The sequence below is a fragment of the Falco punctatus genome, assembly GCF_963210335.1.
Source record: "Falco punctatus genome assembly, chromosome: 3".
Classification (NCBI taxonomy): domain Eukaryota; kingdom Metazoa; phylum Chordata; class Aves; order Falconiformes; family Falconidae; genus Falco; species Falco punctatus.
Genome location: NC_137582.1, coordinates 88964617 through 88979243, shown reverse-complemented (window position 1 = coordinate 88979243; position 14627 = coordinate 88964617). Strand labels below are relative to the sequence as shown.

At 37.5% G+C, this 14627-nt stretch overlaps 1 long non-coding RNA gene across 1 annotated transcript; it reads right to left on the bottom strand.

Moving 5' to 3' along the window:
* Nucleotides 1-6101: 6101 nt before the first annotated feature.
* Nucleotides 6102-13995, bottom strand: LOC308060891. The gene is made up of 2 exons (XR_013926958.1): nucleotides 13778-13995; nucleotides 6102-13077 (listed from the first exon to the last, which is right to left on the bottom strand). It is a non-coding gene; the product is annotated as an uncharacterized lncRNA (long non-coding RNA).
* Nucleotides 13996-14627: the final 632 nt, after the last annotated feature.

The following is a 14627-nucleotide window of genomic DNA, read 5'->3' as shown; positions in this document are numbered from 1 at the left end:
AACTTTCTAAGTACTTTTTTGATGTTTAAGGAAGACCTAATTATCTCCACTTCTAAACTAAGGAAAAAATGACATATGCAATCACATGTGAAAGAAGATATTTTTTTTTCCTCCCATCTATCATAGGAGAAAATCCAACTACAACATTTTTAGTCTACATTCAATAATAAGCAAAGCAGGGGCACAAACTCTGAAGGAAACCATAACTAAGGAGAAGGAAGTAGTGAAAAATGGTGTAAGACCAGGGAAAGTGTTCTAGTGGCATATTTTATTAGACCTTTCCTGACAGCTTATTTTCATTATTCTTTTTCTTAATTGGAGTTTATAAGATGAAAGAGGAACTACTTGGGAGGAAGGACAATATAATAAATAGAGCAAAAGGTATAAAATGAAGACATTTAGGATGGAAATTAGAAGGAGGATTTCTGTTGCAGGTAGCAGTTTCTGAGAACATCCCCCCCATCTAAAACAAACAAAAACCCAAAAAAACCCAACACAAAACGCCAAAGAAACCCTAATTTATTTTAAGATAATTGTACTTGCTCTATGAAAGGAATTAAACAAAGTGGTTGCCTAGGATTGTAGAGAATTGCCCTTGACAACCCTTCCCAGCTTTATTTGGCTAAGACATGACATACTCCAGGTGAGGTTAATGAACCAACTACTCACCACAACTTCCCCAGGGGATTATTTCACTGGTTTTAGCCCAGCAACTCCTCAGTACTGACTCTGTCAGGAGCTTGTGGAGGCAGGCTCACAAAGGAAGTGACAAAATCCACAGTAAGATGTGGCACCAAGTGAGATCCCTGACTGAGTCAGGTAAATTGTTGTCTCTTTTTGCCCACCTTTTGGGTTGTTAAAGACTCAGCCCCTCACAGAGTTCACTTCTCATGAACTGCTGAGTTCTCTCATAATCCACTGACTTCAGTGCAAGTGGAAGACAATGTTTTAAGTGCCATACAAGAGCAATCCTAGTCCACAGTGCATCATTTTAGTGAGATAAATGAATGCTTATTTGAGACGGCCAGACTTTCTAATACCCCACGTCCAAACCCCTGTAAATTCCACCTGGTCTTTACATCTTTCTGAATTATAGTACATTTCCAGAATGCTTTTAAAGTGAAACCTTTCTACTAGGACAAGCAAATGTCATGATTCTTTTTGTAGAAGCTGTAGCTTATCCCGGTTTTCTTAGACTAAATTTGTCCTTGCTCTGCAAGACTCTTTTCTATTTACGGCTGCATTGCTCCTTTCAAGCCCAGCAGAAAATACATTTTTATAGAGTGTCTATATGCAGTATTTTTAGGAAAGTTCCTTGGAAACTAGGTACTTATTAACGTTGATGGTGGTTCTGATGATGATTTTTGTACAATGTTTTTGGGTTTATGAGACAGGTTAAAAAAACAAAATCACATCTAGTATATCCAGCATTTATTTCTCCACTAAGGAAATCAGATAAATAGATAGGTGGATTATCATATTACGATAGAGCATAGTGATATGATCTTGCCCTAACAGAGAGCAAAAAAGGAGGTGGTCTGGTCAAATCTGCCTGCAAAGAAGGTGACATTTACTGGTTGGTTCCCACTGTGCAGAGGGAAGCGGTGAGGTTGGGTAGTGCCGGCAGACCAGGGATGGGAAGATGCTGAGGCTCTTTCTGTTCCCAGAGTCTTAGATCCCACCTGAAGTTGTAGTGTAACCCCAGTGTAACTATATTCCACAGAATCTGGAGTCCCTCAGAAGGAGTCTGGGCTGTGTCCGAGTCCTCATTCCCTACCAATGAGTGGGAAGTGGAGCTTGCTGCCTACTGAACAGCGGTGTGAGGACAGAGAATCCCTTGGTTCCCTCCATGGGGAGCTGTTGCTCTGCTTTCACTCCACTGCTGAGACAGGGACAGTGCCCACGGCTCCCTCTGAATTGCAATCCTTGGAGTTAAGTGATCATTTGTTTTTTAAAAGGAGAAAACATCAGTAAAGTTCCAGAGCTCCTGGTGTGGAGAAAAATCAGAAGACATAAGCCCTGAGTGTTCAGTAAGTAAGGAAATGAAAAAAATACCAAAAAAACAATGAAACCCCAAACCAAAACAATCTTCAGCACCATCTTTAAATGTCATGGAGTTTTTTGGGGAGATGAAGGAAAAGGGTAGAACTGAGGGCAAGAAAGACTGATTTTTGTGGGTGGGTTGGTTGGTTGGTTGTTTTTTAAATAATCTGTGGTTTGCACTCCTGCACTGTGCTTCAGAAGGCCAAGATACATCAAAGAAGCTCCCTCTTGCATGTTGTGGCTTTGTATGTATAGGATGGAACTATAAATGAAAAATTATTTTCCTACTATTAACAGTCTATACAATGCCAAAGTGAGGAATGGCTTTTCCTCCTGTCTTGTATGCAGGATCACAGCCAGCTGATATTTTCCCCCTTGCATATCTAGAAAAACTTTTCTAAAAGACAAATCAAACCATCATTTTAGCTGTCCCTTAATGTGCATTTAATAATTATCTGGTAATGGTTTTTTTCTGTGCTATTAGTTTGTTTGAACACAATGTTTTGAGAACCCCAGATATTTTTCTCTTTGTTGACTCATTAGCACCAAAATGCCATTTCTAAAAGGCCTTTTACAAAAGCCCGAGAAAAACAGAATTAGTTATCTACAGACAGTGAAAGCAGATAATTAAGAGGGAATATGGATATATCAAAGCACATATTTGGTGGCTATGATAGATCTTAAAAAAAACAATTAAGCATATAGCTAGAAAGGATGAAATTATTTCAGATAAGAAAGAAAAAACCTTGATAATATCAAAACCTGTTAAGTTCATCTTTTCTTGAGTATAAGAAAAAAATTGACAGAATTTGTTTATTGGTATTTTTAATAAAAAATTCCTTAAGGTTTCTATTAGCCCTTGCATTCAAAAAAACACTAAAAATAATCTTGAAAATGATCAAGTTATAAAGGAACAACAAAAAAGATAGAGAAAAGAGTTCCAGACTTTAGGATCTCATCCTCTGTAATACACAAGAAAACTTGTAGGATTGCTGAACCCATGGTTTTCTTGATTACATAAGTAGACAACAGAAAAATAAATAAAGCTCTCTGATGTCTCTGAAGTCCCATGTGCAGTCTGTTTCCAGCAAGAGGCTGAATGCTGGACATAGAAAATATAAATGACTGCAATGGAATGACTTTTATTTTAGTTATGCAATATCCTCCCTAAAACAATCCCATACTTGATAATATTTCACATCTGTATGTGTATCTTTGGGACATTTCTACCAGCCTAACAATACCAATATTTTAAGGCCAAGGCTTCTGAAAGGGAAAAAAGAAATAAAAAGAGATAGAAAAAAGAAAAGACTTCAAAGAAGGTGTCAGAAGCCTGTTTAGACACCTGATAGGCTTACTGGGGCAAATTCAAACATTTTAGGACAACAATGAGCTATTTAGTGTCTGTGATATATCACTATTCACCATTCTGAAGTTGCAATTAATACAAAATCTGATTAGTTCTTCAGACAAGCTTCATAAAACAAACTTACTTGCAGAGCAAGTCTCATATTGCATATTGACGTGACTTCCTCCATTTGTTACTTCTCTGTGCAGAAGACAAGGTAAAAGAGAACATGAAAATAAACACCATTTCTAAAATGATTTGACTTTTTCTATTCGTGTGTGGTTAGAGATAGGCTGGGAAAAGACAATTTTTTTTAAAAAAAGAAAGGTATTTAATTTGCAATGCATCTTGACAGTGCAATATGCTCAACTGTAAAACGTCTGTGCAGTGCTTGGAGCTTTGGGTAACTGTATAGTTACGACAGCATATATGAGTGAGTTTTAATTGAATTAGTAATGACACTCTCCGTCATGGAATCAAATAAAACAGAACCCTTAAGCCACAATTTTTACCTGCAACTATGATCACATTCAGCCCTCAGAAGGCAAAGAAAATAAACATCTCTGCAGCCCTCAAGCACTTTAGCTTTGGGGTGGGGTGGGGGGAGTGCAGGGGGGGAGGTAGGGATGGGAGAAAGATTTTTCTACTACAATGTAACTATGCAAATATATCAGAAAGTAGGATTTCCACAAGGTAGGTTGTCTTTGATACTGAATAATTGATCTACCTGTCAGAGTGCCAGGCTATTGGGAAATGCATGTCTAATTTCATGCCTGCCCTATACCAGTAAAATATGACAGGTACAGTACATATGACCGAAAAGAATACTGACCTAGACAACCTATAACTGCATAGTACACAAGTGGTCATGAAACTGTTATCACCTGTGCAACCATCTTGCTGGCGCTTGTTCCTTTTAAATGAAAGTATGGCACAGAATGGCCATTTTAGCTCTTGCACTCCTAAAGTTTATAACAAGGCTATTCTAGCTGTTGATGGAGAAAGAAGCTGTGATCAGACACTGCAACATAACCTCAGCCAATAGCATTTAACTTTTTTTGCAGTATTAACTTTTCAATAGGAAGGTAGACAACTTTAGAAATTTCGGATACCCATCACAATGGCATCAAAACTTACGTCTCTGAAATTGCTTTCTTAGTTACCTTTCTTGGGCTTCATAGGAATCCCTGAACCCTGTACATTATAGGCTAAAAACTCATCTTCCCATTAAATTAATTTAAAAACACAGTTTTTGTTTGGACTTATTAACCAGGCCATGGAATTTAGCTGAGAAACAGAAATAAGGAAAAAGAATTAGTTCCTTCACTCAGTTCTATATAACTAAACTATTAAAGTCCATTTGATTTAAGGTTAATAGAAATTTTGAATTTAGAGAAAAGCCGTTACGGATTCACCTATGTTTGCTGCTACAGGACTATTTGTATGAAATAACTCCCATACTAAAATGTTAATGTCTAGATGTGAAGTGTATTTTCAAAGATTATCTCTGTTCTTAGCAGAAATGGTGATTTGTTCATGTTAGTAGTGCTTGTCAGAAGATAGACATACATTAATATTTTGGAGGCTACCCTGCTCCAGAACATAAACCTATTCCTCTTACTCTAACCAGAAAACAAAGTTGGCTTATATGCTGTGATCTATTGGTTTTCTTCTTAAAGAAAAAATGTTGTTGTAAGAGAAGCATTTTATTCTACGTTACCTTTGCTGAAAGTAATGGACTTCCTCCCTAGCCTGCACTGGTCAGAAAAGGAGAATTTGAGACTTTAGATATTTGTCATTGAGAGGATATCATCTAACAGTGTAATTCCTGCAAAAGGTACAATCCTTAACTGTTCTTATGTGCCAGTTTTTCATTAGTGCTTCCACTGCTGTGTCCCTTTCCTTAGCTGCTGGCAAATTTCCTTGCAGATAACTGCAGTTGTGATACCATTGAGCATGTCTCCTGTTACAGACCAAGGGTACATACAGAAGCAAGCTAAAATACTGTAACCTTTGACTTGCAGGTTTAATTGGCTTAAGACCATGTTCTAAAAATCTTCATATCCATTTATAATAAGGAAATCACAGGAACCATGTTCATGGAAAAATCTAGGTTGGAAAGGACCTCTGAAGATCATCTACCACGACCTGTTGAAAGCAAGGCCTTATTCAGGACCTTATCAAACTGAGCCTTGAATATTTGCAACAGGGAGATTCCTTTGGACAACCTATTCTCATTCTCAGGTGTGAAGAACTTCTTATATACAAACCAAATTTGCCCTGAAGCATCTCGTGCCCATTTTCTTTTCTCCTGTTGCCATGCATCCTCATGAAGATGGTATCCTCCATCAGATTTCCATCATTTCCAACAGATGTTGGAAAACTGCTAAGTTCCACCTGAGCCTTCTCTTCACAAACTTGGATCCTTCAACCTTTTTTCATATGTCAAGTTTCTAATCCCCTCAGCATCTTGCTGGTCATTTGCTGGACAATTTCCAATTTTTCAGTGTTGCTTTTAAATTGGGGAGATCAAAACTGGTCACAGCATTCCAGATGTGGTCATTCCAGGTGTGGCTTAACAACTACCTATATAGTCAGCAAATTAAAATTACTAGTAATTCCATCTCCAGGGACAGAAGTAACTTAACAACATTTGGTTTGGTTGTTTTTGGTTTTGTGTTTTTGTTTGTTTGTTTGTTTGTTTTTTAAAAAAGTGAGTATTAGTGTAGCAACATATTGGAAAAAGGAGACCCATCTGCAAACAGCAAACAGTTAAAAATTCTCATTTATGTAATAACTTTAGTACAATTTTTGTTCTTTTCAGTTATAAGTAGCCAGAAAGAGAAATTTTTTTACTTTTTTTTAAAAAAGGAAGAAGTTCTATTCCCAATAAATGCAACAGCTTTTGGCCAGTAAATGTTTATCATACCTTCTATTTCAAGCAAAGTTCTAATAGGCTGTTATTCAACGGTTTTACTCAAATCTGGAGAATAACAGCTTGGTTACAAAAGGAAACCTCTAGATCCTGAAATATATGGCTGGGATATAGCATGCAAAATATATAGTGTGAACCAGTTTAGCAGTTATGTGAGTGTGATTGTGTACAGACATTTGTGTGTTCACAGAATACACATATAAATAAGGATATAAATGAGTAATTTGTAGATGGAAAATTTCAGGTTGGTGTTCAGCTGCTTCTGTGCCTGCAGAAATGGTTAATTGTCATGAATATAATAAGCATGCATCTAATAAAGTACTCACTGACCAAATCACTTATTCCTTTGATGCTTTTGTCCTGTTTTTGTCTTTCCTTTGCTGTTGGTGCTTATCTTCCACAGCCTACACAATAGAGAAGGAAAAACTTGCCACAGAGAAAACAGAACAGTAGGGTTTTCTGTTTTCTGGGGCAGCTTATAAAAAGGCTTTTGCTTCACAAAGTTTAACATGATGTTAATTTGAAGGAGTAGGGAGGTGACATTTGTACTGTTTATTTGGTTAGGTGTACACTTTTCCTAAGCTGAACTACTTGAGATATTTTTAGTTTGGATAAAGAGAAAAAAAGAAGCTGAAAAATTAACTCTATGTGAAATTCTCTCTTGCTATATTTTGATAATTTAGTTATCAGAGTGTTTTGTTATTTTCTTTTCTTCAAGAGGCAGGCTACCTTGTTAAATAAAGATCTCTGGCCAGGCTGCAGTCGGAGGGTTATGTGCATGTTCCTAGCCTGTTCTCTCCAATGCTCATTGATCTTTCAGCTGCCAGGGTCCATTAAAACACCAGTATGGGTTCTTAGCAATATTTTTGTAAAATAGTCTTCTCTACAGATGTCTTATCTAGTGGAAGACTAGACTGACCATTGTCTCCTAATGACCTCCAAGAATTTCCTTCAGCCTTCCTGTTTGCAAAGCTCCTAAATTGTGTCAAAAGCCCCATTGTTTGTCCTAACACGAACAGTTTTAGAAAGATATTTTCTACTGAATGTTTCTCAGTTGGATATTTGGTTTTGCTTGCAAATCTGTATAAGGCAATGAGATCACATTGATACCAGAGACCAATAAGTATTTCCAATTTGAGGAGTTCTCATCTTTCTAGCAGATGAGTTTGCATATGTTGGAATTTAATCTGGAAAGCACCGTGAAAAACATACAAAGGGGACTGATACCTGACCTGTAAATTAATCACTTGTACAAATTTAAGCAAGTGCTCTACATTTTGCAAAATTCTATTACACAATTTGCCAATAAAGGAGTACATTTGCTGAGTAACAAAGCTTTCTGCTTAAGAGGTTTCTTCTGTAATTTCCTCTATCCGTTACCTAACTGAAAAGGCAGAAAACAATATTCACTGTTAGTTTATTGCTTTGGCTCAGGAATTGTCATATTAGTGTTAACTGCCACTGAGAACAGTGGGTGGTAATTTCCAGTGGAAACGAGCAGCCACTAGACCAGTCAACCCTCATTTACTTACACCCTGTGCAGTGCTTCTCAGGAATATTATAAACTGTGGGCTCTTTCTCATTTGTCCTTGTTTTAGCTGACATTGTCATTCATGACTACACTGTGAGTGTAAATGATGATATAATGTCACTTCTATAATTACTTGGCACCCTGAATAAACCGTAATCCCCCTGGGTCAATAACTGCTCTCAGTTTGACATTCAATAAACAAGTTTTTGAGAATTGCTGTAGTTTCACATTTTTGGCTATGTGTTGTTTTTGTTTTTTTTCCTGGTGCTTCCAGTGAATGCTATTCAGGAGTAGTTCAGGACCATTAATACAAGAAAGGAAACAACTGTATACAGTTTGAGACTATTGAAGGGATGCCTTTGATTCTGAACACGTACTCAGGAAGGCCTCTCACCTGTAGGGCCCAATTCAGCTCTAACAGAAGTTTTGAGAATGACTTGAAGGGGAGTAAGACCCACAACCTGGGAGGCTGCTCTGTGCACAGTCATGAACTGCAGTTTTAAGGGCAGCTGTTACAGGTGTTGTGACTATGTCTGTTGCAGCCCTGCTTTATGCCTCATGATTTTTGACATAACTTGACTTTGGTTGCTGTAGCCTTGAATGTGGCTCCACATAATGCAATCCTGCTATGTGTGACCAAGCCTTTCAGTCACACAATAAAACTGCCCCAGTTATACAAAAGGGTGACATCCAACAAGGACAAATCAAGCACTGTTGCATCACTGTGTTGGTTTCCCTTACAATCACATAACAATTGTTGCTCAATGACTATTCAGTCTACCTCTGTCATAGTGAGCATGAGTTGCATTCTCAGTTTTCCTAATTCCTTCATTTCAACGTCATGGAAACAACACCTTCTTTACTTGTACAGTATCATGTCCTAATTAAGTACATGTAACATTGTCTAAAAAAAGAAAACAACTAGTCCTTCTGTTGATGCCAAACCCAAGAAAGATGTTATTGGCTGGTAGGATTAATCATGGGGCAACTGCAGACACAGCAGTCACTGCAAAAAAAAAAAAAAAAAAAAAAAAAAAAAGGTATAAATTAGAATTATGATGAGGCTGGGAAGCAAATGATTAATAAATGGCAAAGGTAAAGAAATATGCCAAACCTTCCATAAGGTGAGGGCAGAGGAAAGAAAATCTGGAACTGTTTCAGGGACTTTATCTTTCAAAAGAGACTTGCATGACACAGGTTAAAGTCACCTTGCCTTCTGATCCATATGTCTTGTTTTGAACAAAGAAAGGCAATGGTATGAATGTACATGAAAAAAAAGGGAAAGGGAGAAAAGCTAGTCCAGCTTTGGTGTATAGCTATTATGTACATTGTGTACAGTCAAAAGGAACAACAGGATCATAGGAAAGACAGTGGATGTAGTAGGGCATGTATTTTCATGTCAGAGACATGTTCAGTCTGAAACCAACATTCTATCACTTTTCAAGGGCATAAGGATTTCTTAAGGGACTCTTAATACAAACAATTTTCTTTTACAAATCTCTGCTATTTATGGTATTCATATTTACCATTTATTATTTAGAAGTATGTTGTGCATACAGCTCCAGACAGCTTTGGAGTCACTGTTGAATGTTGGTACTATAAACAGCAATAAGTCAGCTGCATCCCTGACTGCAAAGCTGTGCCTCATCACTTTGAAGTAAGGCACGAGAGTGAATTCCTATTTGCTTCATTGAAAATCTGTGCTTTGACGGACCAATCCTGTGCTGCTTCTAAAAAGAAATACACAGATACATTACATTAAAATACAGTATACTGGTCCCATATAAACCATTCATGAACATGCTGATAGAGAGTTAAAGGTAACATAGTTGGCACAGAGGCAAGGACAGGAAAGGGAGTTCTCCTTTGCCTTGTGTTGCTAAGCAGCAGAAACATCCCTAGGTCCTGCATTAGGGACCTTACTGGTTTATAGACACATGTCATGGACAGTCTCACTTCTGGGATTTTTAGAAAAAAATGCATGCATTTCTTTTACCCAAGACACTTTCCAATGCCAACAAGCAGTGAAATCCATGGAGATATTTTCTGTGTGCAGCTAGGTAGCAAAGGGACCATAAAAACTCTTCACTCTCAGGAATAAAAATTTCAGCCTTAACAACATCATCTGTAATAAGTTCCTTAAACTCTTCCCTACCAAAACCCCTATAGCTTTGGACTCCTCTTACAAGCATCTCTCCCTGTAGGTGGAAAATAAGATCACCGTATAGGCTACAATCCCTGCAGCTTCACAACACTTCTAAAGTAAAACTAAGAAAAAAACTTTGATCTTCTACATAGCAGTAGAAGAATCATTATAGGGGACCAAGTATGGAGGGGGAATAGAAATGTAGATGGCTTTCATCATTGTTTTGTCCCCTTGAACAATCATGCTATCTTTCTTAATCAGTGTCTTTGTCAGGCATTCACATACCTTTCACAGGCATTTAAAGACGGAGTCAGATCCAAAAGTGCAAAAATAAAACTGGGTGAGCAACGAAGAACTAGGAGGACCCAACACCAGAAAAGAAACAGGAGACCATGGCGGAAGGAGCAGGGGACTGAAAGAAGCAGAGGTGACAGTGTCCTAGGACACTATGCATATGCAAAATGATGCAGATAATTGCATAAGTTGGGCCAAAATTCTCTCTGTCACTTCCAATGCACAACTAGTAATATTCATTCTTTGTGCTGCTGTACATGTTTTCCAGGACAGTAAACAATGCAACTCGTGTCTGTAACAGCTGCATGCCGGACAAGGGGAGAATAAAATGATGTATGGCAAACCTTTGAGGAATAAAGCCTCCATAAACAGCTTGCTCTTTCCTCACTTTTTTTTTTTTTTTTAATTCCAGGAAAATACTGTTCAATGTTTTCCGTAATTTTTAACTTATCAACAAAACTTTTTTAGCACAACGATAAATCCCTTTGTTGCTTTTCAAAGGTCTTTTAGTATGTTAACTAATAGGTTGTTTGGTTCTATATTTGTTTTTCATGGAACGATTGACTTTCACTCCTTTTACTTGCCTTTTTGCATGCAATAAAAAAGTTAAAGGGACAAAATGCATGCAGTATGTATGGTATGTGTTAGAATATTATCCAGGTTTTCCTCTCAAAGAATTGTCAACAGTACTGCATATATGACTAATTTATCATTCAGGCTGCACAAACAATAAAAATATTTTTTTCATAGCACATCACTTAGTGAATTTTTAAAAGCATATCTTAGTCTAGCAGCTTGACAGCTGACTTTAATAAATGACATTTTTTTATTGAAGACCACTCTGTCTATGTCTAACTGTCATCTCTCTGACAAGGCACCCCTCTAAAGACACTGAAGCATGCAGCAATGCCAGGAGTACTGGCCTTCATGAGATCTAGATGACCATAAGGTCTTTCAAAAAGAAAGATCTTTCTGTACAAGTCACGCTAAAGATACACTGAGAAAAAACGATAGTGACTGTGGACTGAAAACCCCACAAAACCTCAGGATCCAGAAAATATTTTTTTCTGGAAGCAAGCAAGCAAGAATATAAGCTTAACAGCCAGATTTGCAGCAGATAGAGATATATAAGGCAGGAAGCATAAGGTGGCAAAACTTGCTGGTGCAGATACAGGCTTAGACATAGGACACAGCCTAGGTGTAATTCTTTGGGACACCTAAAAATATAACAGTGGTTTTTTTGGAGTGAATAGTGTTAGTATTCCTTCTGACTGCCTTTACATGTGATCCATACTGTTGTGTTAAAAGATACAAAGCACTTCTTTAGAAGCTTGTTCTCAAGTCTAGGTGGGTCCAGCAGGGTCCAGAGAAGCAGAGTCTAATTTTTCATTCTCGCCCCTTCATCTATTCCCAATAGTATTGTTGTGGTTTAAACCCAGCTGGCAACTAAGTACCACACAGCTGCTTGTTCTCTCCCACCCACTCCCACCCCAGGGATGGGGAGGATATTTGGAAAAAAACATAAACCTCATGAGTTGAGTTAAGAAAAATTTAATAATTAAAATAAAATATTATAAAAACAGCAACAATAATAAGAGCAACAACAACAAACCAAACAATTGTAATGACAAGGAAAGAGAGGAAGAAAGGAATAAAATCCAAAAGGGAGAAAAAAACCCAAGTGATGCACAATACAATTACTCACGACCCGCTGACCGATGCCCAGCCAGTCCCCAAGCAGTGATCAGCAGGCCCCAGGCAACTCCCCCCGGTTTATATACCTAGCATGATGTTCCATGGTATGGAATATCCCTTTGGCCACTTTGCGCCAGCTGTCCTGGCTATGTCCTCTCCCAGTTTCTTGTGCCCCTCCACCCTTTTCAGTGGCAAGGCCTCAAAACCAGAAAAATCCTTGACTTAGTATAAGCATTACTTAGCAACAACTAAAACCATCAGTGCATTATCAACACTGTTCTCATACTAAAACTAAAACATAGTATTGTACCAGCTGCTGAAAAGAAAATTAACTCTATCCCAGCTGAAACCAGGACAAGCATTATTACAACATACTGCAGATCAGCGCTAGATATCACTGTCTTTACAGCTCTGGAATACTCTGGATGATTTTAACAATTAAAATTTTTAAAAAAATTACCTCTGACTTTTACAACAGCTGTCACTAAGGAATGGGAAAACAGATGACTGGCCCACATAATTTGAAAGTGAAGAGTGAGACAGCTTGCTTCCCGCATTACACTGAATGACCCTTGATCCTGACTGTTGAAATTCTGCTATGCTTAATCCCTGCGTGCTAATTGCCCTTCTTTCTCAGTGTTTTTTCTAGCAAGATTATGGCTTTCACAAAAACAACAACAACAAAACTAACCCACAAACCAAACCAAACCTAACACAAAATAAAATAAAACTATTTATACACAACATTGATTATTTTGCTCAAATTGCATGGACATTTCATATCTTGCTCTGATTCCTCTGTCCTTTTTTGGGTACAATCAACTGAGTAGTAAAAAGATTGCTAACTAAGAACCTTTGTTTTGTAGTCCCTAGTGTGCAATCAAAGCTCGAAACCAGGGTTGTGTTGATAGCTGCACCACCCATTTCTTGTTGTATGCCTCAAGCCAAGGCTGCTCTGCATGCCTGTGGTAACCACTCAAGTAGCAGCAAGGAAAGGCAGGAACTGGAGATAGAGAGCAGTCTTTCTTCCGTCAAGGAATGGCGGCACTTTTCAGGATTCATGTAATTCACTCAGAAACTGGTACCTGTATGACAATTACAAATACTGGGGACTGGATATAAAGCATTTTTCCACTGGATTGAAAAACTCAGACTTAGGTCAGGTCTGTGTGGGCCAAAATCTGCTATTATTTAGTAGTTGTTCAGTGCTCTGTGTAAAATAGATTGATAGGTTCATTTAGATTTTGAACAAAAGTGACTGGTTTGTTTAAAGTACTATTAAAGAAGAATTTTTTTTTGCATAAGTCTAAGGAGGGAGACCAAAGGTTAATATAAACCGTGCAGCATTTTTAATTTATCTTTGAAAAACAATTGAAAATTGGATAAGTGTCCTTAATTTTTTGACATATAAATTTCAGACTATTATTCTCAACTGAAATGTATTAGTACTTCATTTAGAAAATTGACTAATTTGGATTCAAAATCTTCCTTGGAATATTGAAAATGAATATATTCTTTTTGCTTTGTTATGTTGGCCCAACGTTTTCACAAATGGTTAGTTACAGATTGCACTCATAACAAAGGAAGCCCAGTGCAGAGAAAGGCAGAATGGGAAGCTGAGCGGGGTGCCTCAGGCTGGAGATTCTGAGTTTGGACAGGATTACATATAGTTTTGTTTCTTTCTCTCCTCCACCTCCCACCCTCGCCCCCACCCCCTTTTCATTTTGTATTGCAGAAATTGAAAAGCTCATGTAACGTTCTTGAGAGAAGGCTGTTCTTACTTACCGTCTTTCACTGAAAGTCTTGTGCCACAAGTTCTGCATCTGGGTACTAATAGCCTGCTCATGGGTACACTGGCAGGTTTTTTTTTCAATGAGGAAAATGATTCAGAAAATAAAATTGAAAGGGAAAAGGTTCCACAGTTTTGAAAAGTACCATACCATGGCTAAGAATATCTCTATTTTTAAAAAAAAGTTTACGGCTGCTTTGGGTCAGGAGGGAGGAAAAAAGCATCTGCAATAGCACCATCTGCTGGTCCTTACAATTTGGTAAAAATTGACAGCCTCTGACTGAAAACCGTTATGCTTATCACGGACACTATGTACACGTACTTGTAGGGAACTGTCAGAATGAATGGAAAATTTTGCAGTAAAAATCAGCTCATTCCAGTCCATAATGATTTGCTTTTTGTAGAGTGGCAAAAGTAGGCAGGAGCTCAAGTTCCTTTTAATACTAAGTTGTAAGCTTTAAAATAGGAATGACTGTCTCCTGCCTTAAGATTAAAAATAAGAAGTTTAAGGTTTAGTTTGTGATGCATGCAATTTTTCTGGAAGGATATTTGTACCATGTACTTTCTTTTCAGAATGTTTTCCCTTAGAATGGAAGATACATACTATGAAAATAGAGATTAATTCACATTTTGGATTTCATTTCCATTGATTAAAGTCAAATGATATTTTCAAGACTGAGTAAGCAAAGACAGAATCAGAGTACCTGAACATAAAGCATGATAAAAAATAAAATTTTACAAATGGAAAGAAAAAGAATGAGGTGAAATCTTAGTGTTACCAAACTTCATCATCAGCGTCCTTTAAAAAAAAAAAAAACAAAAAACAACCAAAAGCAGGGAAGGATG